Raw genomic sequence first — 16,243 nt, 5'->3', positions numbered from 1 at the left:
ACACAAGCACAAGCGGTTGCATTTAATTTAGGAAAATATTCTACCCGAGACCAATTATCACTAAGCCGTCAATAATTAACCTCAGTTGCTACTGAATATTAGAATAATTTGTAGCACAACATTATCTAATATAGCAAATAATTATATCAAATAAATAACTAGTAGGCCTCCCTAGCAATTAAATGATACAACTATTCAAATAACTTAGAAGAATATTTAATACTCAAAATGCATAAAAACATATATATAATAAAGTTAAATAAATAACCTTACAGCGTTATGAACTCCGGGGCTTCAACTCACTAAACCAACTAGAAATTAGCCACAAATGGACATTGATAACAACTTCAACGAATACTATAGAGGAGGGAAGAATGAACATTTTTATAAACAACATACTAATCTATTTATATATTAAGAGGAGGAGACAATTTCGCCATTAGCATGCAACGTGGGAGCTCGGTCGTGGATGATGCCGTCTTCCTTGCTGCTGTGCCACATATTCTATACGAAAAAAAAAGATCAACATGAATCATTTGTTTTGTCTCAATCTACGAGCCTATGAATTGGTCAAGCAATGTTTAAAACAAATACTTACTTATTTGAGGATTCCTAATATAATATAAATATTTATAATGCAATATATAGATATAAACTAGTACAGTACGTATTGCATATTCTTATATATATATTTTTTTTGAATGCATATTCTTATATATTATATAGCTTATTATATATTATATATATTATATATTATGTATTATATATTATATATTAAGCATTATATATATAAAAAGAACTAATTATTAGATAATATTAAATAATTAATACAAAAATATTATAAAGATGTACCTAAAATATGAGTGTAAAATGTGCATATCAAATCCCCCACACTAAAACATTTGCTTGTCCTCAAGCAAAAATATTATTCGCGAAGTAAATTAAAATGAAATTCCAAAAATTCATAACACTTCATGAACAACAATCTGAAGCACCCTGCAATTAATAAGTTAGCACCCCTGTTCAAAAATGGAGAGAACTAAACAAGTAAGCTCTCACAGGAATATCACTCATCACTCAAGTGTTTGATGGGTATAGATTTCACTCATGTTCATTCCTATAAAATTGATCTACCATAGGCTTGCATATTTTCTCAATCACCACTACAAGAGTCATGCATGAAACAAATCATAAGGACTTTTCACAGGTTGTAATGGGGCTAGGGTTAAGGTAGGGAATATTTAGGAAAGTAGCTCAAATATAACTTTCAAACTAGAGGAGCAAAATATAAGCAAATAATCCAAGATACTTGCTCAACACCCTCAATTTTTCACTCAAAGCATTTCCTATTGAGGCTCCAATATGACTATCATTCTCAAAAGTATAGAATGCTTCCTCAGTATTACCAGAATTTCCCCTTACTTCATTTACTTAGAAGTAACTTCAACTCAAAATCAATTGCTGATTCTTTCTCATTTTCTCATAAATTTTCAGCAATATTTTTCTTTTTCAAACATATATTCTCCATTTTTTTCATTTCATTTTTTCAATTTTCCATACTTTTTTTTTCAAGCATTTTTTTTTTTTTTTTGAATCGTGAACTGCTTCCTCTTTTCTTTTCTTTCATAGAAGACCAACGACATATTGGCAACGAAGATACAACTCACCTCACTCTCAATCAATTTAATAAGAGTAAGTGATCTCCCCCACACTTATCCTTCCCAACCTCACGTAGGTTACAAAAATAATCCAAAATTTGCTCCACTAGTTATTCAGCTGGGTGAAGGCATTATTTTAGATATAAAAGGCTTGTAATGTGGTCCAAAATAAAGAAAGGAATGGCCATAAAGCTCAAAGTGGTTAACAAAGGGAAATAAATCATAGGACAAACCGGTTATTTGGCTAGTGAGGCTCAAAATCAAATAATGGCCTTAATCACACTTGAATCATGCATGGTCTAATTAGCTTTAAAAGAGAATCAAGGCAAGTTCTAGAGAAACAAAATTATGGAAGAAATCACACAATAGAAAGAAAATAAGACTGAAGTGTCAGTCAATGGCTCAAAACACTCACAGGTCTATTGCTTACTTAATCTAGCCACTACACATCGAACAGGAAATGCTAACAAACTAATCACAACTTGCCAAACTATTTATTAAATCATGTCATGAATTCCAAGAAAGGAAAATATGATCATTTTTCAAAATAATACTTATTTAGCATAAAATACTAAGAAAATATTTGTGAAAATTTTGGAAAATTTTTGACAAAAATTGTGACATAAGCAAACAAATAATAAAACTAAAACTAAATCTCCTCCCCCACACTTATTACCAACATTGTCCCCAATGTTGAATAAAAACATGCAGAAAAGGATTATTAAATGAAAAATAACGATTAAATAACGATTAAAATAGAGAATAGAACAAACTCCCCTTCTAGTTGTGCATATTATTCAAAGTAGCTGGGATCTTCAAGAAGTATGTTGGCAATATAATCAACTTGAGCCCCTTCATGGTAGGGTTTAAGCCGATGGCCATTCACCTTGAATATCTTAGAAGTCTGTAAACTTTGAATCTCTATCGCACCATGAGGAAAAATATTAGTGATAATAAATGGACCAACCCATCGAGAACGTAACTTACCTGGGAATAGCCGAAGACGTGACTGGAAGAGTAGGACCTTTTGTCCAATTGAATATTCCTTTCTCAAAAGCATCTTGTCATGAAATGTTTTTGTCTTTTCTTTGTAGATTCTTGAATTCTCGTAGGCTTCATTGCGAATCTCCTCCAACTCAGAAAGTTGCAACTTCCGGTGTAGGCCACTTTCATCAATGTTCATGTTAAAGCTCTTGACAGCCCAATAAGCTTTGTGTTCCAACTCAACGGGGAGGTGACATGCTTTCCCAAACACAATGCGATAAGGGGACATACCAATAGGTGTTTTGTATGCGGTTCTGTACGCCCACAATGCATCATCTAATCGCAAACTCCAATCCTTTCTGTTTGGGTTGACTGTTTTCTCAAGGATTGACTTTACCTCTCGGTTGGATACCTCTGCTTGCCCGTTAGTCTGCGGGTGGTAGGCAGTTGACACCTTATGGGTGACATGATACTTTTTAAGCAAAGCTTCGATGGTGCGATTACAAAAGTGAGTACCCTGATCACTTATTATAGCCCTCGGAATGCCAAATCTGGAAAAGATGTTAGTTTTGATAAAATCTGCAACAGCTTTAGAGTCATTAGTCCTGGTGGCTTTAGCTTCCACCCACTTCGAAACATAATCAACCGCAAGTAAAATATAGACAAAACCAAAAGACACAGGAAATGGGCCCATAAAATCAATGCCCCAAACATCAAAGACCTCACAAAATAGGACCGGAGTTTGTGGCATTTCATTTCTCCGGGATTAATTACCTGACTTTTGACAAGCATCACAACACTTGCAAAATGAGTATGAATCTTTAAACAAAGTTGGCCAATAAAACCCAGACTCCAACACCTTCCTTGCTGTTCTCTTAGCACCAAAGTGGCCTCCACAAGCATAAGAATGACAAAAGGTAAGGATTGAAGCAATTTCATCATCAGGTACACACCGCCTTACCACTTGGTCAGCACAATGTTTCCAAAGGTACGGTTCATCCCATACATAGTACTTGGCATTACTCCTGATTTTATCTTTCTGTGCCTTAGAGGAATCAAAAGGAAATTTGTTAGCAACCAAAAAGTTGACTATGTTAGCATACCAAGGTAAAACTACAGTTGCAGCCAATAGGTGTTCATCAGGGAATGCTTCTCGCAGTGGAGGTTCAGGTTTAATGTGTACCAACCGACTCAAATGATCGGCCACAAGATTTTCTGACCCCTTCTTATCTTTGATCTCCACATCAAACTCACTTAAGAGGAGTATCCATCTTATTAATCGTGGTTTGGCTTCCTGCTTTTGCATCAAGTAGCGAAGAGCTGCATGGTCAGAATAAACTATAACTTTTGTGCCCAGCAAATAAGACCTAAATTTTTCTAAAGCAAAAACAATGGCTAAAAGTTCTTTCTCTGTAGTAGAATAGTTTTTCTGAGCATCATTTAAAGTCCTAGAAGCATAATAAATAACGTGGGAAGATTTCCCGATCTTTTGGCCCAACACAGCCCCAACTGCATGATCACTTGAATCACACATAATCTCAAATGGGTAGTCCCAGTTAGGTGGCTGAATGATCGGCGCAGATGTCAACAACTCTTTCAATTCGTCAAATGCTCCTTTACACTCTTTGTCAAACTCAAAAGATGTCTCTTTCTGTAACAGTTTGCTTAAAGGTAAGGCTATTTTAGAGAAGTCTTTGATAAACCTTCGATAAAAACCTGCATGTCCAAGAAAAGAGCGGACTTCCGCACATTAGTGGGATACGGCAGAGATTCAATAATATCAACCTTGGCTTTATCAACCTCAATCCCACTAGACGAAATAACATGCCCTAAGACATTACCGTGTTCAACCATAAAATGATATTTTTCAGAATTTAACACAAGATTACTCTCTATACATCTTTTCAAAATAAGCGAAAGGTTATGTAAGCAGGTATCAAAAGAGTCACCATAAACTGTAAAATCATCCATGAAAACTTCAATCATATGCCCTACATAATCAGAAAATATACTAACCATACACCTTTGAAAGGTACCCGGGGCATTATAGAGGCCAAACGGCATGCGTCGATATGCAAAAGTGCCAAAGGGACATGTAAAAGTCGTTTTTTCCTGGTCTTCTGGAGCAATTGCAATCTGGAAATAACCTGAATAACCATCAAGGAAACAAAAATAAGAGCGACCAGCTAACCTTTCTAACATTTGGTCAATAAACGGTAAGGGGAAGTGATCTTTTCTTGTAACAGCATTCAACTTCCTATAATCTATACAAACTCGCCACCCATTTTGAATACGAGTGGGGACCAGTTCATCATTTTGGTTTTTGACAACCGTAATCCCTGTTTTCTTAGGAACCACTTGAGTTGGGCTAAACCATTTGCTGTCTGAAATTGGATAGATTATCCCAGCCCCAAGGAGTTTAATGACCTCTTCCTTGACTACTTCCATCATGGGCGGGTTTAGCCTTCTTTGTGGTTGACGAGATGGTTCTGCTCCTTCATCTAGAAGGATTCGGTGCATGCAAGTGGATGGACTTATCCCTTTGATGTCTGCAATTGTCCACCCAATGGCAGTTTTGTGTTCTTTTAGCACTTGGACAAGTTTTTCCTCTTCTATTGCAGACAGTTTAGTTGAAATTATGACTGGCAATGTTTTATTTTCTCCTAAGAAAGCATATTTAAGGTGTTCAGGAAGGGGTTTCAATGCGGGGATCGGTGCTTGCACAACAGATGGTAACAAATTTTCACTAGAAGCAGGTAAAGCCATATAAGAAACATTACTTTGTTGGCGCAATTTAGGACAATGATTCAATGATGCAATAACTTCTCGTAAATTTTCACTCATAGCAAATTCATCATTTTCAAGGTGTTCACAAATAACAACTTCCAATTTATCTTCACCATTAAATTCAAAAACTTCTTCAACCAATGAATCAATAATATCAACAGAACAAGCAACAAAATCACCTCCAGGGTATTTCATAGCATTATAAATATTGAACGTAACAACATTACCATCAAATTCCATAGTAAGTGTGCCACTATGAAAATCAATTTTTGTTTTTGCAGTTTTTAAAAATGGTCTTCCTAACAGAATAGGTGCAGAATGATCATTATTTTCCATATCTAGCACATAGAAATCAGTAGGGAAGATTAAATTATTAACTTGCAACAATACATCTTCAATTACACCCCTAGGATATGCATTAGACCTATCGGCCAATTGGATAACTACACTAGTTTTATTCAAAGGTCCAAGTTTTAAAGATGCATACACAGAATATGGCATAACATTAATAGATGCTCCTAAGTCTAACATGGCTTTCTCAAGTTTAGTATCGCCTATCATACAAGGAATAGTAAACATACCTAGATCCTTGCATTTTTCAGAAAGCTTGCTTTGAATCACAGCAGAAACATTCTTGCCCATTAGCACTTTCTCACCCTTTGATGACCTTTGTTTCCTTTTTGTTGTACACAACTCCTTTAAGAACTTAGCATATCTAGGAACTTGTTTTATTGCATCAAGTAGCGGAATATTCACTTCACAATTTTTGAAAGTTTCATATAACTCTTCATCTTTCGTTCCTTTTATAGATTCTGACAAAGCTTGAGGGAATGGGGGAACTGGTTCATAATCAGAAAGGTTGGGAGACTTACCTTGAGATTTTTCATTGTTGTTAGTTCCCTCTTTTTCTTGGTTCACTGATGGGGTAGCAACCGCAGGCCCTTCAATTTCCTTACCACTTCTCAACACAATTGCACTTGCATTTTCTCTTGGATTAACCACCGTTTGAGAGGGTAGTTTGCCAAAACTCTGTGATTCCAACCGACTTACCGTAGTCGCTAGTTGACCCATCTGCCTTTCCAAGTTCTGAATACTAGCCTTCGTTTCTTGAATACTAGCTCTTGTTTCTTGTTGAAATTGTTGTGTTTCCTGCTGAAACTGTAAAGTGTTAGTAGCAAGGGATTTAACAATTTCTTCTAAATTCATACCTGAGCTAGAGCTTTGGACTGGTTGTTGTTTGCAAGGAAATGGTTGTCTATACTGCTGAAAATTGGGACGATTCTGAACAAACTGGTTTCCTTATGAGTTCCCATAGCTAAGGTTTGGGTGATCCCTCCATCCAGGATTATATTTGTTAGAAAATGGATCATACTTACCTTGAGGTTGCCCAGGAAAACCTCCAGCCATGTTAACTTGTTCAGTAGGTTCTTCTTGAAGAGTTGGGCAGGCATCAGTTTGGTGCCCAACTACCCAGCAAATTCCACATGCTTTTACAGATTGCACATTGCCGATAGCTAATTGACGAACAAGAGTAGTTAACCAGTAATTTGTTGCTCAAGAGCAGAAATATTTACCTCATTCACTTGCTTAGATGGTTGGACAAGCCTATTGCCAAATTGTTGAGAATTTGCAGCCATGTTTGCAATTAGAGTTCTCGCAGCGTCCGGTGTCTTGTCAACTAAAGCACCACCGCTCGCGGCATCAATCATGCTCCTATCAGTCGGAAAAAGTCCTTCATAAAAGTATTGAATGAGTAATTGTCACTGATTTGATGGTGTGGACAGCTTGCACATAACTTTTTGAAACGCTCCCAATATTCATACAATGACTCTCCATTGTTTTGCCGTATACCACATATTTCCTTTCTAATGTTGGCCGCCCTTGAAGCTGGGAAATATTTTTCAAAGAACATTGTCTTCAAGTTGTTCCATGTGGTGATGCTCCCAGAAGGTAGATAGTATAGCCAATCCTTCGCTGAATCTTTCAAAGAAAAGGGAAAGGCTCTTAACTTGATTTGTTCTTCAGTAACACCAGTGGGTTTCATACTTGAACACACCACATGGAATTCCTTTAAGTGCTTGTGAGGATCTTCACCTGCAAGTCCATGAAAAGAAGGCAAAAGATGAATTAGTCCAGATTTCAGTTCGAATTGTACATTAGCATCTAGAGCGGGAAAAGTGATGCATAAAGGTTGCTGATCCAAATTTGGAGCTCCAAGCTCTTTTAAAGTCCGATTTTGAGCCATGGGTTCCCCTTCTGAATCAGAATTGTTGGAAGGTTGAGGGTCGGTAGCCAGATCACTAAACTCCAATTTCCTCAAAGCTTGTTTCTTCCACCTGCGTACAGTTCTTTCAATTTCTGGATCGTACGGCAAGAGTTCTTGATTAGTAGATCGAGTTATAGGCATAAACAAAAAGAAAATATATTTTGATTTGCAATTATGTAAAAGTAATGAAAGAAAAGAAAATTATTATTTTTATTTTCGTTTGGGACAAATTGAAAAACAAATAAACAAATAACAAAATAAATAATTAAACAAATAAACAAACACAAAATAAGCTAGAAAATCTCCCCGGCAACGGCGCCAAAATTTGGTGAGCTGTCGTAGGCTTCCAAATTAAAACCTTACAAACGTAGTAGCGGGAGTAAGGATCGATCCCACGAGGAGTAACTAGTTTAACTTTTGTGCTCAAATTAAAGGTAGGGGGGTTTGGAATATATCGAGAATAAAGATAAAATAAAAGATAATTTAAATAAACAAGAAATTTAATTGAACGAATAAAGCAATGAAAATAATATATCGAAAACGCTTATAATAGGAGACCTTGGTTAGTAAAGATCCACCACCGGAATTCAACACTGATCATTGATTAATAAAGTAATTAATATGCAATTGAATATTTGTCGTGAAATTATTTCATTTCTGTTTTCCCTTAGTTGTAGGTAAATAAAGCACAAGCGGTTTAATTACCCCTAACTACTAAATAATCTAAAACAAGCGCTATAGATTTAATTTAATAGCAGCAATAGGAACTAGGAAAACCGACAAACTAAATAACACAAGCACAAGCGGTTGCATTTAATTTAGGAAAATATTCTACCCGAGACCAATTATCACTAAGCCGTCAATAATTAACCTCAGTTGCTACTGAATATTAGAATAATTTGTAGCACAACATTATCTAATATAGCAAATAATTATATCAAATAAATAACTAGTAGGCCTCCCTAGCAATTAAATGATACAACTATTCAAATAACTTAGAAGAATATTTAATACTCAAAATGCATAAAAACATATATATAATAAAGTTAAATAAATAACCTTACAGCGTTATGAACTCCGGGGCTTCAATTCACTAAACCAACTAGAAATTAGCCACAAATGGACATTGATAACAACTTCAACGAATACTATAGAGGAGGGAAGAATGAACGTTTTTATAAACAACATACTAATCTATTTATATATGAAGAGGAGGAGACAATTTCGCCATTAGCATGCAACGTGGGAGCTCGGTCGTGGATGATGCCGTCTTCCTTGCTGCTGTGCCACATATTCTATACGAAAAAAAAAGATCAACATGAATCATTTGTTTTGTCTCAATCTACGAGCCTATGAATTGGTCCAAGCAATGTTTAAAACAAATACTTACTTATTTGAGGATTCCTAATATAATATAAATATTTATAATGCAATATATAGATATAAACTAGTACAGTACGTAGTGCATATTCTTATATATTATATAGCCTATTATATATTATATATATTATATATTATGTATTATATATTATATATTAAGCATTATATATATAAAAAGAACTAATTATTAGATAATATTAAATAATTAATATAAAAATATTATAAAGATGTACCTAAAATATGAATGTAAAATGTGCATATCTGTTTCCCTCTAGATTTCAAGCCTGAACTAGGATCTCCAATGATAATTTGTATTGGATGATCTTTCTGGATACGAGTTGGGATGTCAATGTCATCTTGATCATTTTTCGATTCTAATTCTGATTCTGGGTCAGGTTGAGTTGGTGTGGGTGATGGCGTAGGTGACTCTGGATCTGGTTCAGAAGTTTCTGGATCAGGAGTTTTAGGGCAGTTTGCATCAGGTTCTGTCACTGACTCAGGTTGTGAAACTTCAACAATCTCACTCGGTTGATCATCGATTTCAACATTGGTGGACTCCATGATGGTTTTGGTCACTTTGTTGTATACACGGTATGCCCTGCTGTTTGTTGAATAACCGAGGAAGATCCCTCGTCGCTTTTTAGTTCAAATTTTGCAACAGGATTTCTATCCTTCAAAATAAAACATCGTGAGCCAAAAATGTGAAAGTATTTAATGTTCGGCTTCTTACCTTTCCATAATTCATATGGTGTTTGATTTGTGCCCGGCCGAAGATAGACTTGGTTGATGATGTGACATGTAGTGTTTACAGCCTCTGCCAAGAATTTTTGCGGTAATCCTTTAGCTTTTAGCAGTACCCTTCCCATTTCTTTAATGGTGCAGTTTTTTCGTTCAACGACTACATTTTGTTGAGGTGTCTTTGGAGCAGAATACTCATGGGTAATTCCTGATTGATTGCAAAAGTCATCGAACAACTTGTTGTCGAATTCTCGGCCGTGGTCACTTCGAATTCGAATAATGTGTTCATTTATTTCCTTTTGGAGTTTTAGTCCCAGTGTTTTGAACGCTTCAAGTGCTTCAGACTTTTCCATGAGAAAGATTACCCACGAAAAACGAGAAAAGTCATCAACACATACCAGTATGTATTTCTTACCCCCAAAACTCTATGTTTGAGTTGGACCAATGAGATCCATATGAATCAGTTCTAGGCAGTGAATCGTGTGTATGATATGTTGAGCTGGATGAGATGATTTGGTCTGTTTCCCAGCTTGGCAAGCACCACAAATGGTTGATTCGACTTTCATCTTGGGTAAACCACGAACACCTTCTATCTTCACTAGTTTGTCAAGTAATTTATAACTCAGATGCTCCAGTTTTTGGTGGCATAGCTCAGCTTCATCTATGCTGGTCCTGCAACAGAAGATATTGTTAGTTAGAATATAGCAATTGTCAGTTGACCTTTTACTTTCCATAACTCATTGATTTGTTTTGTCCAGGACACTGCAGTTATTTTTGGTGAAGCACACGTTCCAGTTTTTGTCACATAGCTGACTTATACTTATGAGATTTGCGTGAAGTCCACTGAATAGCAATACTTTTTCAAGCTTTGGCAGGCCAACTACATTTAGTGTTCCTATGCCAGTGACCTGACCTTCAATACCGTCACCAAAGGTAACTTCACCTTTGTTTGTATTTACATTACTTAGAAATTTGGCATTTCCTGTCATGTGACGGGAACACCCGCTGTCAAAAGACCACTTCTCTTCTCTTCCTGCACTTTTAGAGTGAAAAGAGACAAAAGAAATGTAGTCAGTCTTTTTTAACCCAAATCTGTTTCGTAGATGGTCGGATGTTCTTGTGCCTAAACTTCTCAATTCTTTGATCCTTGTAGAAGTAGTAGCATTCGGGCCTGGTATGACCGTACAACCTGCAATAATGACACACAGGGTTATAGAGTTTATAAAATTGCTTGTTTGATCGCACTATACCATTGTTTTGTCTCGCTGAGCTGGATTCCGGGACTTCCACTGGATCAGGTCCTGATGCTTTGACGAAAACTGTTTTACCTTTTGAAGCATCCACTAGATCAGGTCCTGACGCTTTGACAAACACCGTTTTGTCCTTTGACGTACTTCCAGTGATACCCAAACCGAATTTTGCAAAAGTTTTTCTTCCGGAATCAAGGATTTTGTCAAGTGTTGATGTAACACCCCAGATTTTCAAGATATTTAAAACTTACGAAATAAAGGTGAAATCTCATTAGATCCCAAAACATAATACGAAAGTGCGGGGTGCTATGCCACACCTGAGCTAGAGAACTCAGGTGTACAGGCTAACTAACTAATATCCTCAAAACGTAAATGCATAACATGGCACGCAGGCCGAAAGGGAAACTATCTACTACTACGCTCCAAGTTCTAGCGCGCTCCAGTGACTTATTCTTCTGTGCCTAAAAGCCAAATATATCTGTTCAGCGAGAGATGCTGGTAACCCACTCCAACGCGTTGAAATACATTACATATAGAGATATATATAGACATACGAAAACCATTTTGAAGCATGAAGATATATCCTACGAGACTCTAACTTTTGAAACCGGGAATGACTCGACAGATAAGGCTAGACACAAGCAACAGTTATAATAAGCGTATACAATCCACAACAGGCAAGACAGATAAAGCTGAGCACAATTAATAATCATAACCCAACATAAACAATCCCCAGCATAAATCCCTTAGTCACATCCCCCAATATACTCATAAACACAACTCATCCATATCTCATCACATAGCACACTTTGTTGGCGCCACATGACCAATCGCATGCCCATACATGAGGGTCAGCGCATATAGCTCTGACACGGCCCCGCAGCACCCTGCCCCGTCTCACATTACGGAGGAGTCGATCGCAACCGACTAGTGAACCGCAGTTCTATATAATATTTATATACCTGACCGGTCTTTACCAGCCTGGTTAACAGTTGGGATGGTTCTCAACCTATTCAACTGCCCGTATAGTAGACCTTTGTCCTATATAATATTTATATACCTGACCGGTCTTTACCAGCCTGGTTAACAGCCGGTATGGTTCTCAGCCCATCCGACTGCCCGTATAGTGGAACTTAGTCCTATATAATATTTATATACCTGACCGGTCTCTACCAGCCTGGTTAACAGCCGGTATGGTTCTCAGCCCACCCGACTGCCCGTATAGCCCGATTGATCTCAACCAAATCGGGGTAACATGCACACATAACACATAGCAGGCACATGCAACCCACATTAACACATTGGGAAGGGGGAGAAAACGTATAACAAAAACCTATGCGTGATCCTTCACATACTAAGAATGGTCCTAAGGGGTTCATACTCCTTTCACCTAGGTCAGCGGGATACCAATTCAACTAGCATGCAATATATAAGACTCATACAACCTACGAACGGTATCCGAAATATCAAACTAGACATAGGCACGATAGACGGAGTCCGTTGGGACACCACGGGGGTCGGGGGAACATCAAACGGGGAAGCCGAAACCCCGGGTTGGGGTATTTTCCAGCGGGTAGCCGGTGGGTGGGGGTCCACCCGCCGGCTGCCCGCCGGCGTGCACTGTTCCGGGCAGTGAGTGGCGGGTCCCCTACCCCCACCTACCCCCCACTGACTCTTTTCATCACAAAAACGCCCCGGGAACCATTGTGGAACCCGAAACCATGCTTAGACACTTTACAACGCAATTAACGATCAACACGTAGTCAATTAACGGATCAAATACGAGAAACGTACGTCACATAACCTATCATGCTTTTCTAACATAATCGACACCCCAAACATGCGATTCCCCACCCGATACACCAAGAATGATATCATACGATACAACCTAGGGTTCTAATCACTTTTTATACCCACAAGAATACGATTCGTCCTCCAATTACGAGATTCGGTGCAAATAACACATAAGCATCAAGAATGCCATACAATTATCAAGAATGACATATAAACATCAAGAACTCCACATAATCATCAAGAACATCATAATTATCAAGAATCTCCCAATATCAAGATCACCCATGGAATTATCCCATCAAACATCAATAATAATATCGCAAATCATCAATACACAATAATATGGGGAAATCCTACGGGGGGAATTATAGCTATGAAAATAGGTTTTGTTGAGACATGGGTTACCTCTTAGCCTTAATTAATTCCTTGGCTATGAAGGGTCTTTCTTTAAGCTTTCTTGCTTTCTTGATTTCTTCTAGGGGGGTTCTTGGAGCTCTTTGGGGTGGTGGGCGTTATTCCTGTGGTGGGGGGTTTCTAGGTGCCTCTTAGGTCCCCTATTTATATATTTAGAAGTCCTAGTTAGGAACTAATATTATGGGCTTGCTAGTTCTATTTCTTTTGGGACTAAGGATTGGGTTTAGGGATAAGGGCCCGTGGACTATGGTGGGCCTTTCCTAATTAATTATTGTGATTTAATTCTCTCTTTTGGGTAATTGATTAAATGATTTAATTGATCTTAGGGGTCGTAACACGGGGTGTTACAGTTGAGGTGGTGTCCATCATTTGGATTTGTCGTTTGTAGGTGCTTAGTTCCTGCTTCAGGGTCTGTACCTCATGTTTCAGTCTCTCTTCTCGGTCAGCCGCTTCTTTAAGAAGCACATCCCTATCAGCTATTTGAGTTTGATACACTTTACTAGTATTTGCTACAATCCCTATCTCACTAGTCAATTTACGATTTTCTTTTGGTAGGGCTTCCCATTTAGGGTACAACTTATTAAACTCAACTTCAAAAGATAAAGCATTTAATTCTAAATCTTCCGTTGAGACATATTCACCTCCTTATGAGTCAACTCCTTTTTCAGGTTCTGAACATCCAGCAACACGTGCAGTAAAGGCAACAAAATTACCGGAGATTTCTTCTTTATCAGATCCAGTTGTTTCAGCGTCAGGTTCGTCGTCACTCCAGGTAATGGCGTACATAGATTTTTTGCGTCTGAGATAGGTAGGACACTCTGCTTGTACATGTCCAAAACCTTCGCACTCATAGCATTTGATTCCTTTATTATTAGATTTTTCTTTGGATTGCCCTGGACGTGAGACAGACTGCTTGAAGTTTGACGAGCCTGTCCTAGGGCTAGTTTTGGACGATGTTGCTCCTCTTTGTGGATTTCTGTTGCTCGAATTTTTTGAAACTTGTTTCAAAATTTTAGAGAATTGTTTAGTAAAAAATACAACAGTATCATCACCTGGTTCGTCTGAATTAGATACAACATTATTTTCTTCAGCGGCAAAAGCTACATTTTTTGTTTTTTTGTGTGATGAGTTAAAATTTCCATTTCATAGGTTCTAAGATTTCCCATTAACTGAGTTACAGTTTTTTTCTCACAGCCACCGTGTTCCTGAATGGCCGTGACTTTCATTTTGAACTTTGGTGGTAACGACCTCAGATTTTTTTTAACAAGTTTTTCTTGGGCGAAAGGTTCACCGAGAACCATCGCACGATTTTCCAATTCTTGAACGCGTTTGTGGAATTTCGTGATGGTTTCATCCTCACTCATCCGGAGTTCTTCAAAATCGGACTGTACCAGTTGCAACTTCGATTGTTTTACAGACGTTGTGCCTTCGTAAGTTGACTCAAGGGCTTCCCACTCGCCTTTAGCAGAATCATAACCTGAAAATATAGGAAATTGACTTTCATGGATAAGAGAATAAATAGTATCTAAAGCCTTACCAGTATTTCCATCATTAGTAATTTCAGTTTGGGACCATTCGGTTTCAGGTTTAGTCACTCTCGTTCCATGATCACTGGTACTGGCTTTAGTCGGATGAGTCCAACCGGTCACCACAGACCGTCATACTGCATCACCTTGAGCTTTTAGATGTGTACGTGTGCGAGCTTTCCAATAAGCGTAATTGTCACCGACTAACTGAGGAAGAACCTTAACGCGATCCATTCTGTAACACTCAACAACCCGTGAGATTGAACAAATTAACAGAATAAGGAAAAACAAAAAAAAAAAAAAAAAAAAGCCGCTGAAAGCTTGAGTTCAAGAGGCATGGAATAGCAAGATCGACAGACTAATAAATTAGGTCTGCAGGCTCTGATACCAATTGAAATTACACCGTGAATCTTGAATGCAAGATATAACGTATAATTCTACTTGATTTTATGTTATGCGACAATCCCGTTCATTAATTAGATCATTTAATCAAATATAAATAACAGAAATTAAAAGCATAAAATAAAGTAAGAACATAAGAGATTTGTTACGCAGTTCGGAGCGCTTCTCCTACGTCTGTGGGGTAACCCACGTATTCCCAATCCACTATAGATGTTCACCAAGGAGTTATACAAATGTAAGTACAAATGGCTATTGTTGAAATTGAGGGATTGATAGGTCTGGCGGGTGGAGAATAACCACCACCCGCCAGTTAGGCGGAAGCAAAATATGTGAGAACCAAAGAACAAAGAGAATAGAAAGAATATATTATAATGAAAGATTACAATAGATCGTCTCTCTTAATGTATATCCTATACTTCTATGGACCTCTATATATACTCAACTAGATACTAAATTAGTCCTAATAGGAATAGGAAACTACTAATAAGAATAGGAAACTAAGGCAACTTTCCGAATATTCAACACTCCCCCTCAAGCTGGAACATCTGGAAGTTCCAAGCTTGGATCAAAACAAACACTCTACCTCACTCAAAATTACAAATGAAAATTAAATGCAACTAGAGGTTAACAGTGCTGAATGGCTTCGGAGGGACAATGCAACCCTTGGAATGAAGGCACCAGGGGCGAAGCTTGTCATGAACATCCTTGGGAATGGAGGCACCAAGGGTAAAGACTAACACGAACACCATCGCAACAACATAAGCACTCTAGGACGGATGACTTCAAAGAAGATTGCACTATGTCTGAACCTTCCTTGGGAATGAACACAAAGGCACCAAGAACGGAGCTGAACACAATCCTTGGGAATAAAGATGAAGACACCAAGGACCCTTGGGAATAAAGACGAAGACACCAAGGACGAAGCTAAACACGATCTTGGAAATGAACACACCGAGGGCAGAATTGAACACGAACCTCGGGAATGAAGATGAACACACCAAGGATAGAGTTGAACATGAACAACCTCCCGATAACACAAGAGAG

General features: G+C 37.8%; 1 long non-coding RNA gene across 1 annotated transcript; it reads right to left on the bottom strand.

Annotated features, from left to right (window-relative positions):
* Positions 1–211: 211 nt before the first annotated feature.
* LOC109192104 lies at positions 212–15,967 on the bottom strand. The gene is made up of 3 exons (XR_002056052.1): positions 15,707–15,967; positions 5,959–5,962; positions 212–222 (listed from the first exon to the last, which is right to left on the bottom strand). It is a non-coding gene; the product is annotated as an uncharacterized LOC109192104 (long non-coding RNA).
* Positions 15,968–16,243: the final 276 nt, after the last annotated feature.

The sequence above is a fragment of the Ipomoea nil genome, unplaced genomic scaffold, assembly GCF_001879475.1.
Source record: "Ipomoea nil cultivar Tokyo-kokei standard unplaced genomic scaffold, Asagao_1.1 scaffold1768, whole genome shotgun sequence".
NCBI lineage: Eukaryota > Viridiplantae > Streptophyta > Magnoliopsida > Solanales > Convolvulaceae > Ipomoea > Ipomoea nil.
The sequence above is the reverse complement of the archived record's forward strand: the minus strand, read 5'-3'. Positions and strand labels throughout refer to the sequence as shown.